We start from the raw sequence: 12,674 nt of genomic DNA, 5'->3' as shown, positions 1-12,674 counted from the left end.
TGTTTGCTATTTCCTCTTTTCCTCCTTTATTACCCACCTTCTTTCTACCTCATTTACATAATGAACTGAGATGGCACTTTACTGTGTTGCCCTTTCTAGGCTGCTCATATGCCCAAGCTGCCATTATGAGGTGCTTTGTTGCGTGAGTGAATGTATATAGCCTCAGGCAAGCAACCTTACTGTTTTTGTCATCTCAGTCACTTGACTGCTCATGGTGCTGCCACACTAGAAATGTAGCTAGCAATTTTTACATCTAGTGCAGTCCCCTGATCTTACTCCCCCCTCCCTGAAATGCTCTTCTCCAAACTTGAAAGAGCAAAAAAACAGAACACATTTGTAACAAGCAGTTGCTACGGTTTATACCATGCATGAAGCACAACAGCATTCAGGTTTCTTTGCCGAAAAATACTTTTTTTTTTCTTTTAAACTGTAGTTTATACCATAAATGGAATGCTATTATGATCAGTTTTGACCACAAATGTAATACTGTCATTTTTTTCTAAATGCTGCTATACAGTAGAGCATGACTGGGATCGACTGATAGTATGGCCATGGAAGCTGACCTATTTGAACCACATTTTCTACACCAGAACTATCACATCACTACTGTTAAGTACTATGACTACTGTCAGAAATGTGGCTGCTGAAATTTAGTATGCAGTCTTTTTCTCAGAAAACTGTCACTAAGCAGGTTCTATTACACACCAAATCAGTATCAAGCCATACTGTACTACATGATCCCCGATATTTACTACTGCACTGTGGCAAAGCAAATGCTTCTGAATACCTTCCGTAGATCAGAGTGCACGTATTGTGTGCACTGTATCTTTAAGAAGCATGTCAAAGACATAACGTGCATGTACAAAGACTGAGCACGTGACATTTCTACTGCCATTTTGAGAGTGTAGCCAGAGAGTGAGCATGTATGAATCCAGCAGTTAGTTTGTATATAAGTTACTTGGGTTAAAATCTATTAAGATGTGTTTGTATAAAATAAAGTTGCTTGAACAGAACCCATGAAGACTCTTCTACTGTGTCCAAGATAGGAGAGCGACACCTTCCTATAAGTATATGATAAACCAATAATTACAAACACTAAACCTCGGGCAATACAATTATACATATCTTGCTCTTCAAAAAGACATGCTAATACATACCATTCTCAGTCTGCCAGTGTTCTAAGTGATTAATAACTATGTTTAAAAAGTGTCCCCGACTAGCACCTTTGACTCTTCCACATAAATAACAAACACATAACTATGAAAAAAATGTCTATAAACAAACTGCAGATGCTAAACCACCTAAAATATAAAAATATTCATTATTTTATTTGATATAAAACTTTTACATAGGTAAGTACTAGGCTAGCTGCCCCTGTAGGCCATTTTAAGCCTAGCCATTTTTTTTCCTTTTTGCTCAAAATAATCTATCCCATTTGGTTATAGATTGGCCTTACCCATCCCACTGTCGATAATTATATATTATCCCTAATAAGAATTACTGCGATCATACCATAGATAATTTGAGAGGACCCAAGCATGAGACAAAGCATTAAGGAGCTGCCTCTGTCCATTAGTAGAGCAGGGGGAAGTCCTGAGGTACATTTTCTGTTTCCCATCCATAGATCTAAGTTGTGCTTGAATATGGAAAGGAATGAACTTTGTTTTATTTGGACAGGTAGTCTGTTCCACAGTAGCGGTATCCTCTGTGAGATATATCTGTCCCTCCAAACTATTCTGTTGATGTTGAAGAAAAGGTTTAAATCCCTAGACAAACTCAAAATGGGTCGAAGGATGCCTTGAATGTCAGACACAGGTCACCTCTTAGCAGTCTGTAGGATACCAAGTCTAGTGATAGGGTTTTGAGTTGGTCCATGTAGGACATATTGTTTAGGCCCTGTATCCTTTTAGTACAGTATCTCTGTGGACATTCCAGCTGTTGCATGTGTCTCGACAGATACATGCCAAATGGAGCATTATCATCAATGATTGGCCTAATGAGCGCTAAGTAAAGGGGGACAATGACATCCCCAGATCTACACACAATCCCTTTTTTTATGAGCTCTGCAATACAGAAGAACTTTCTTACAACAATTGACACATGTTGGTCAAAAGTTAGGTCACTGTCCACATAAGTTCCCAAATCTCGAATAACTGGTTCAACTTTTAGGGGTGTATTAACAATGTGTCAGTTCCCGAGAGTAGATGAGTTACCAAAGGATACAATAATGCCTTTTTTTGGCATTTAGTTTCAGTCCATGACTTTAGCACGTTATTTACTCGAGGCAAACCTTTCTGCAGGATGGCCAAGTCATCTGGGGATACTTCTGACATAAATGATTCACATATAAATTGTTTTAAATTAAATTAATTTTATAGAAAAACACCAGCGTCAACAATCTGAAAATGGGGCTTAAAAGGAACTACAGTACAGAAGTTGTATAACAGCAACCAATTGTTGGGCATTTGTAATGCAGGCTATAGTCACATCTGATATGGATTGTCAATTATATAAAGCCATCACTATATAAAACAAAGATACCAGTAAATCACAGGAACATGGGAACAGTACTAGGCAAGTGATCAGTGAGAACATAAGATGCACCACCATACTACACATTTAATTAGATACACAAAGTTCGACACCCATTTTACAGAATCATGTATGCTTATGATACAGTACAGTATTACCTGTATAGCTGTATGAATTCTGGAGTTGGATGCACAGTGTTTGGCTGTACTAATATTCACCCATTACTTTATGTACATACTGCTTACTATTCTTCATTAAATGCACTGTATTCTTGTTCACATTATGAAAGTCTAAGTGGAACTTGAAACAGTCTTAAAGTAAAGCGGTACTTTTCCATTACCGGGGGAGCAGTTCTAATGTGCGCTGCTTTCGGTTACTGTTATTTCTGATTTCCTAGACTTTATAAAATTTTTTATACAATAAAAAGTCTTTCGGCTTTTCCTGGTTAGGGGTCGCCACAGTGGAACTTCCTGTCCGCTAATGATTGGCAGTGGATTTTTACAGTGCCGAGTTCCCAGCCCGATGCCCAACCTTCAAAGAAGGCACATCCATTCACGCACACATCTACCTGCATGGGGAGAACATGCAGACTCCACACAGAAGGTGCTCCAGCCAAGAATCGAATGGTAGAACCTCTTGCTGTGAGGCGACAACGCTAACCGCTGCACCACCGCGGCCTAAATTTTTTTATATAATCATAGTCATAAATGGTTTACCAGAAAAATACACATTTTATAAGGAAAAGACCAACACTATCAGGCAAAAAAGACATTTCTGTGAAATTCAGAATAGTTGAGAGGTATGCCTATATAACATCTATGCATGTGCATTTGCCAACTTCAGAAACGTACGGCAGGAAAAAAATTATTTGTAACTTTATGAACTAACTTTCGGGTAAGGGGTTCTCATGTATCACTAACAGACCCTTTTTTACTCAGAAGTTTATATGTCCATATCACTTTGCCTTCTCCACAATACATCTACTTTCTCCCAGAAACATTCCTTTATAAGATTACAGCCTACCACCCCAGAACATGAAAACACACACACACAGTTATTCTGACAATAAACAGGCGCAACCTTTATTTTCCAAACCAATGCATAGGGGATCCTGAACTTTCAACGCTAAATATGCAAACCCAACTTTACAAAATGTTGAACTTTTATTCAAACTCGCACACCACTGGCTGTTGAAGGACTATGAAAATTCACACAGAACTAGGTGCACGACAGGTGTTTCCAAATTAGCTGGCAAACCAGTTGAAGTAATTACTCATATCATTAGCGGGATGGTTACTAACTGTCCTTCATAAGCACTCCAGGGAAGCAGTTTCAATCTACATCTCCCACTTACCACACACACACACAAAAATACGACTGTGAAACAAATTCATCTTTTAAATGTCTGACATTCAAAAAAATGCCTTAAAACCATCTGGTGTAAAAGTAGCACACTTGGCTAAACAATCCTGCATTACTGTTCCCTGTAACAAGAACTTATCATACAGCTATTACATTTCAAATTTTCTCTTGAAATGAATGGAATGATCCATTGTCAAGAGTGATCCTCTCCTATCGTGAAACTCCCCTAAGGCTTCTTGTTATTGCTAGTGCATGCTAACATTCTCAGCAGTCATTAAGAGTGCTGCTGCCCCGATAACGGAAAAGTACCAGTAAAACTTACAAAAAAAAGCTGCCTTAAGCTGAATTAAATGTAATTACTTCTCATATAGCTGTAGTTACTGAATTAAATGTAATTATTTCTCACACAGCTGTAGTTACTGCTTTCAGTACATCTTGCTACATATAAAATTTTTATAGAATGGAAACATAGACTGTTGTTGTTGTTGTCTTTCGGCTTTTCCCGGTTAGGGGTCGCCACAGCAGAACTCCAGTCTGCTAATGATTGGCAGTAGATTTTCACGAATGCCGAGGTGCCAGCTTGACGTTCAACCTTCAACGAAGGCACGCCCATTTACACGTCTTTCGAACGCCCACCCAACTGCGGGGAGGACATGCAGACTCCACACTGAAGTTTACTCTCCGCACTCCAGCCGAGAATCGAACGGGAGAACCTCTTGCTGTGAGCCAACAATGCTACCGATGCACCACCGCGGAAGTCGGAAACATACAGACTGTACAGAATCTATTTAAGGGCTTTCACTGGAATTGCAGTAGAGCCATTAAACAGTGAAACTGGCTTCTCAAAATGTGCATGTATTTTTAGTATCTAAAGCCAAATGCTTCCTAAGATATTACTCCAAGTCAAGGGATGCATTACCTTCTTTGGATTACAGTTTCTTTTTAAAGTTACATAGCTATGGAAACAGGAAACACTGCATTCAGAATTATAAACAGGGACTACAGAAACTGGGAATCCTTTAAGCAGATAGATCAACTGTTCAGTTTTTGCTTTGGTTTTGAAGTACGCACAGCGGCATATAGTTCTGGGACAGAAGGGTATTCCTAGAATTCAGTGCCTGTGAGATTCTGCAGTTGTTGTTTGGACTTACAAGTCAGTGAAAGATAGAATTTAGTAAAGTCATTTTTTACTGATAGGCTAGGATCAGCTAGGATCAGAAAAGCTTTTGATAGTTATTTCATATGCTATTTGTCTTTTAAAAAACACATTTTGCATTTCATTGCGCGTGAACGGCTACTTGTATATTTAATTTAATAAACTATACTGCTTAATTTTATTTCAAGTGACTAGTTTTATTAACTTGATTTAAGAAGCTTGTGACAGATATGTGTATGTGCAGACTTGGTGAGTGTCAACTATTGGCATCCACCTCTGGATACGTGACAGCTTAAAGCTATTGCTACCTAGAACTATTTAATGGCTCATTTTAAAAATAAACAATAATTATGTTCTTGGTGTACCAGACTGGTCTGTTTGGTGGAAGCATGCTACTGTTAAGGCAAGGAAGGTGGTGGTATTGAAGACATATCATTAACCCCTCCTAAAACACTACACACACACACACACACACACACACACACACACACACACACACACACACACACACACACACACACACACACATTACTGTTGTATGAAAACAGAAGAAGGCATTGGGGCAGGATATAAAGCAGGTAAGATCCCATGAAGGCAATGATTGTAACTTTGCTCTGCAAGTGGTCATTACAAAGCTCTTTTGGGTATGGCAGGCATATTATCTGAGGCAGTATAGTGCCATTACCATACATTCTTAAGGCCAACCACCCCTTGCTCATTATTTGGCAGGAACAGTGCTGCACATGAGATCAAAACCCCTGTCCCTGACATAACAATTGGTGTCAATGGTATATATTTAAAGGCCATACTATGATATACAAATTGGTGCCAGTGGTGTGGATTTGAATGCCACAAATGGGATTATATGACCATTTGTCCAATGCAGTTTAGTCAGTGTGTTGTCTGAAAATGTTCCCTGTATAAGTACAGCCAACCAGTGAATAAACAAATGAAGGATACAACATTACATATTTATGACTGCATCATTTTAGTAATTAGTGCTTAACAACTATATATTTATTTCTTTGGCAACTGTTAGCTATATGCATGTCTATTAGTGACATCTGCTGTTGGGTTTATAAATCCAGCTTTGTTGCTTCTTTAGTCATATGTAAATAAATAATGCACTAGTACTGAATTACATCACTGACTACAGTACACATAAACTTAGAATCTGACATAAAAACAAATACACAAACACATTTATATACTAAAAGTTCTTTTAACTGATGCGTATTAATATAAAGCAAGTTTTTTTCACATTGACTAGTGCCATGTTTCTCTTTACAGTAAGTGACATCATCTGCAAATAAATGTTTTACAGATTATTTTTTATTTTTATTTCACATTTGTTTACCAAGGTGGTACACGTATCACAAATGATGACTTGCAGACACTGCCCAGGTGAAATAATCACAAAAAATAAGGAAAAAAAGAGAACAGAGAGGCAGTAAGCTCCACATATCAAAACAAAGTAGAAAGTAACTATATACAACAAAACTGGTGCAGTAGCAATTAACAGATGTAGCAACAATTATGAGATAATTGCATATTCACAATTCACATATCATTTCAAGTTTATATCAAGGGGGAAATGATGTGGGGTAGTGAGAATCAGGGCAGGGGATAGTGCTGGAGTTAAGATGTGATAGTATTTGAGCAAGAGAAAGGCTAGAGGTTGAGAGGCCTTTATGTGATGTAGCTTGCTGCATGGCAGGTACATTTTGACTTGGTGTGGAATTTTCCATATTCAGCTCTGAAGGCGGAAGAGGGACTGTAGTTCATTTAAATGGTTGGAGAAAGATTCCCATATTTAAGAGCAAGGATGGAGAGAGGGTAATTGGTGCAGTGTAAGTTTGTGGGGGTTAGAGTATAGGATTGTTTGGGAGATGCATCTGAGACTTTAATGTGCGAGTATTTTGTATAAAGCTTGGAAGTTACCAATGAGAATGAGTTAGGTTAGAGAAGTCTGAAGATGAAAGAGCCTAGCAGAAGATGAAAGAGCCTAACAGCAGAGCCACTCTGCACTGCTTGTTAGTAATTAAGTGATTGATTTTGTTTTTGATATTCTGTAGTGTGTAGGCATTTTTCTAAGGGGACATGGCTATTAAAATGATAGTCTATATTCAAACTGGGCCAGAAGGACACCTTTGCCTATAGCTGCTCTGGCTGGTTTGATGACTACAGAACAGATATGTGGCCAAGCAAGCTATAGAAATAAGGTACTTAAAGAAAGGTTACTGATGACGTCACAGAAGTCATCAAAAGAAAGGAGGAGTGCAGGACAAAGAGGGACATGGAAAAGAAAGACTAGGCCAGGAAGGAATACTGGATGGCTAAGGAGGAAGCTAAGAATGGAGTTATACCAGCTTCTAGAAAATGACCTCTGTACTCAGCGCTCATGTACCCCAAGACAAATAGAGGAGGAAACAGACTTAGTCGAAGAAGAATGGCAGCACCTCCAAACAGCATGTGGGATGACTACAGAACAGATATGTGGCCAAGCAAGCTATAGAAATAAGGTACTTAAAGAAAGGTTACTGAGGAAGTCACAGAAGTCATCAAAAGAAAGGAGGAGTGCAGGACAAAGAGGGACATGGAAAAGAAAGACTAGGCCAGGAAGGAATACTGGATGGCTAAGGAGGAAGCTAAGAATGGAGTTATACCAGCTTCTAGAAAATGACCTCTGTACTCAGCGCTCATGTACCCCAAGACAAATAGAGGAGGAAACAGACTTAGTCGAAGAAGAATGGCAGCACCTCCAAACAGCATGTGGGATGACTACAGAACAGATATGTGGCCAAGCAAGCTATAGAAATAAGGTACTTAAAGAAAGGTTACTGAGGAAGTCACAGAAGTCATCAAAAGAAAGGAGGAGTGCAGGACAAAGAGGGGCATGGAAAAGAAAGACTAGGCCAGGAAGGAATACTGGATGGCTAAGGAGGAAGCTAAGAATGGAGTTATACCAGCTTCTAGAAAATGACCTCTGTACTTGGTGAAAAGATACTATCCGGCTAAGACAAACACAGAAAGATAAAGTCAGACACACTTCTGCTCACCAGGCCCACCAGCCTCCAAGCTACATAGAAAAAGAAAAACATGGAAACTGAGCTACTCCATGTCCAGCCTGCCTGTTGGCAAAGCCTCCCACCATATCATTGTTAGTTACAGGATTTCCACTGAGTACGAAGAGAAACACTCAGTATACCTGAAGGGACAGGGAGGGCATTCAGCCCAACACAGGAAAGATAGCCAATTTAACAGGATCTCAGTCATAAACACACAATACAGCAGAAGGCAGACATTTCTGTCTGAAACTAAGCAGGAGAATGCTCAACGGAAAAAAAAATCCCACATTAGTATCAACAGACAAATCCGGAAACTAGTCAAATCTGCAAAAGCTTAATAGGAGACTAAAATAGCCTTCTATGCAAAGGATAACTGTAAAGTCTTTTTAGTTAGGTTAGAAATCTTAAGGGAAACACTCACAAATGTGCTGAGTTGGCTGAAGAAGACAGTGCTTATATTCAAGCAGAAGACATTGTAAACTTGCTGGCCTTTACATTCAATGAAAATTTCACCCGTTTATCACCTCCGGTCACTTCTGATGAATTCCTCCTATGATTCCATTGCCTGCTATCACAAAAGAAGTCGTCACTGCACTCTTTAAAGCTAGAGACACAGCATCTATGAACTCTTATGGAATCCCAGGGTGCCTAGTACATAGCTGAAGCATGACCTAGCACACCAATTCAGTTCTCTATTTAACAAGAGTCTCTAGGCAGGCTTTGCTCCAGTAGAGTGGAGGACAGCAACAGTCATCCCTTTGCACAGAGGTGGGCCATCAATAGATCCTGGAAACTAATGACCCATAAGTCTGACTAGACTGATATGCAAGGAGAATCATGAAGCTGAAACCCCCTTTTTTTAAAGTGGCTTCCATTTGAAAAGACAAATGGTGCAGTGGTTAAGGTGTTTGCCTTTCAATCATAAGGTGCAAGGTTTGATTCTCACCACTGGCAGGAGCTTTACAAATTGAAGGTATATATTTTTTTTGCCCTGAGAGGGAGAGAGACCAGATAGCGAAGCGGTTAAGGTATTCGCCTCCCATGCACAAGGTTCGATCCTGACCTCCGGCCAATGCATTATCTCTGGCCAATGCATTATCTACTTGTGCTTCTCTGGGGGTCTTTCCCCCAAATCATGCTGAATGTTTCCATCTGAAACTCACCCATAAATGAAAGACAATTAAAAAGGGAGAATGAACAAGAAAGTCCTCAGCGCTCATGTACCCCAAGACAAATAGAGGAGGAAACAGACTTAGTCGAAGAAGAATGGCAGCACCTCCAAACAGCATGTGGGATGACTACAGAACAGATATGTGGCCAAGCAAGCTATAGAAATAAGGTACTTAAAGAAAGGTTACTGAGGAAGTCACAGAAGTCATCAAAAGAAAGGAGGAGTGCAGGACAAAGAGGGACATGGAAAAGAAAGACTAGGCCAGGAAGGAATACTGGATGGCTAAGGAGGAAGCTAAGAATGGAGTTATACCAGCTTCTAGAAAATGACCTCTGTACTCAGCGCTCATGTACCCCAAGACAAATAGAGGAGGAAACAGACTTAGTCGAAGAAGAATGGCAGCACCTCCAAACAGCATGTGGGATGACTACAGAACAGATATGTGGCCAAGCAAGCTATAGAAATAAGGTACTTAAAGAAAGGTTACTGAGGAAGTCACAGAAGTCATCAAAAGAAAGGAGGAGTGCAGGACAAAGAGGGACATGGAAAAGAAAGACTAGGCCACGAAGGAATACTGGATGGCTAAGGAGGAAGCTAAGAATGGAGTTATACCAGCTTCTAGAAAATGACCTCTGTACTTGGTGAAAAGATACTATCCGGCTAAGACAAACACAGAAAGATAAAGTCAGACACACTTCTGCTCACCAGGCCCACCAGCCTCCAAGCTACATAGAAAAAGAAAAACATGGAAACTGAGCTACTCCATGTCCAGCCTGCCCGTTGGCAAAGCCTCCCACCATATCATTGTTAGTTACAGGATTTCCACTGAGTACGAAGAGAAACACTCAGTATACCTGATGGGGAGGGTGAGATTTTGCTGGCCAAAAAGAGAAGTGACTTAACTTTTGTCCTTGGTTAATTTGGTGAGTGCTACCAATGCTGAACCATGGCATGAGCTTTGTTTTTACACTCCAGCTATTACTCTGATACTACATTCTATATGTTATTTAATGTTTCTTGCATCCCTGGGCTGAACCTGAAATTGGTCCAGCACGTTCAGAGCTGTACCCAGGACAACAGTAAAGTTTAAATGAAATTCAAACAAGAAATTGTGCTCTAATAAATATCTTATTACTAATAATTATTCATTAATATTGGACTATGCTATAAACTTGGTGTCAATACACTATATGGTAATGGGGCAGTTGTTAATCACTGACTGGCTTGCCTCTTGATAGGTTGTATATATTTCAAATTAATACAAGTTTAAGTTCATGTATTAAGGATACTTCAATCATATCTGCAATTTATTTATTTAATTCAAACTAATAATATTTTTAGACTCTCGGAAAAAAATTTCACACTCTTTATAAGTATACTAGCAGCTGAAAACTCCCCAACCTTGCCCCTTAAGAAGTGGGCTGTGTTTGTGGGTGGGCACAAATATCCTGTTAGTTTGGGAATCTTATTGCTTTGGGATACATTCATATTGGAAAGCATACCTCTCAACTGTCCCTGATTTTGACCCAGTTTTTACCCCTGTCCCTCTCAGTCCCTCCTAAAACTGGTGACATTTGGAGAAAAGATTATGTATTACACTTAGTTCATAGGTATGTACTAAGTTAATGGCCCTGGAGCCTTTACAATCCTAGCCCAAAAAAATTGTCCAGGCACTGTGCCACCCGATGTTAGTTCACAGTGCCCCTATCCAGTAAGGCAACTGGAATGATCCCTGGAGTGAACTTTCTGTTACCCATCCACTCTCTGCTTGACATGAATGGGAAGCTTATTCCAGAGTATGGGCTGTCTTTGGGAGATGAACATATCCCTCCAGCATGTTCTGCTAATTGTGGTAATGAGGCTGTGATCTCTGGAATGTGTGGTGCCGGGGATTGGGATTTCTTTAGGTGTAACATTTCAAGTATGGCTGGGTCAGTCATGGCTTTGTAAGTCAAGCAGAGATCACCTCTAAGTAGACGATAAGAGACTGAAAACAGCTAACGTTTCTTGAGTCTGTCCATATAGGACATGTGTTTAAGGCCTATGATCCTTTGTGTGAGGTACTTTTTGTGGCCTCTCCAGCTGCTGTAGGTGTCTAGTCAGGTACATACCAAATGGGGTTATATTCAATGATTGGTCTAATGAAGGATGACTTTTTTCTTCCTGGATGTGAAACCTTTGGTTATAAGTTGTGCCACGTAGAAGGACTTTCTGACCACAGTGGCAATGTGGTGGTCGAAGGTGAGGTGGCTGTCAACCTGGGTGCCCAGATCTCTTATAGCCCCTTCAGTGTATTCATAGACTTCTTTTACTTCAGAAAATACATTTTACTTTACGTTCTTCTATGCTGTCAGTGTCTCAAGTTAACAGTACTAATATTTTAAGTGTCACTAGTTTTACTGAAGATTTTGTCCCTGATTGTTTGAGAACTATGTGGGATGTATCAATAAAAAGGCATGTACCGTGCTCACAGTAAGAAGAAACAGTGACAGACGTTCTTGACCATCACAATCATAGCTCTCAAATAATCAGGGACATATTTCAACAGAATCAGGAACAATCAATGACATTTGTAAATATTAATACTATTAACATGAGACATTGGCAGAATAAAAGATTGTTAATTGCTATACATTTTGTGAAATAAAAGAAATCTATAACACTTACTGTCATTATTTATTCAGTATAATTCGACACCTTTCCTCCAAGAGTCACCAGTTTTAGGAGGGATTAAGAGAGACAGAGCTACATTTTGGAGACAAATTCAAGGACAGTTGAGAGGTACACAATTAATGCAGACAGCGTAAAACATAAGACCGTCGGTACAAAGTACTACACTGTACATACAGTGCCGCAGCCAAGGAAAAAAAATGCCCAAAATGTAATGAAACGTTAAAGCTAAAACCCTTCATACCGTTCAGTACGTTCGTCGATATTCTTCGGTGATTCCGAACTTAGACAAATCTGAAATTCGAAAAGCTGAGCTCTCACTTTATGCTACCTTCCTTTTATAATACTCGAAGACAAATTATGATTTTACCATATAACAGAAACAGAAGCCTGTGTATTCGTCTCTGTTTGCAGTCCTGAACTCCCTGAAAGTTTATCTACGCTGGTCATAAATGGAAGGCAATTGCGACGCTACAAACTGTAAAGTTTACGGTTTCCATGGCAACAAAACGTCTCCTCTCCTTGATTTTTCTCTTTTTGCAACCCGCCCCCCTCCCTTAAACACCTTTTTTTTGTCTCACCCTTTCATATTATTTGCTGACATGGAGTAAGCTTTATTTAGCCTTATTACAATAGCTTGGTTTTGGAAAAAGTAAACGAGTGTCAATTCAACTTTGTGAGAACCTTTGGGATCACATCCGCCTCCATGCGCTCA

The 12,674-nt window shown here is 39.6% G+C and overlaps 1 protein-coding gene across 1 annotated transcript in view; it reads right to left on the bottom strand.

The window, feature by feature from the left end:
* The window catches only part of DNAAF2 (dynein axonemal assembly factor 2), a 675,691-nt gene extending 663,222 nt beyond the window's left edge, over positions 1-12,469 (bottom strand). The window contains exon 1 of the mRNA XM_044074277.1: positions 12,204-12,469. The gene's annotated coding sequence lies outside the window, so the exon portion shown is untranslated. The remainder of the gene's footprint in view (positions 1-12,203) is intronic.
* Positions 12,470-12,674: the final 205 nt, after the last annotated feature.

The sequence above is a fragment of the Protopterus annectens genome, chromosome 6.part0, assembly GCF_019279795.1.
Source record: "Protopterus annectens isolate FY-2018-M chromosome 6.part0, PAN1.0, whole genome shotgun sequence".
Taxonomy (NCBI): domain Eukaryota; kingdom Metazoa; phylum Chordata; order Ceratodontiformes; family Protopteridae; genus Protopterus; species Protopterus annectens.
Note: the sequence above shows the minus strand (reverse complement) of the source record. Positions and strands in the feature narration are given on the sequence as shown.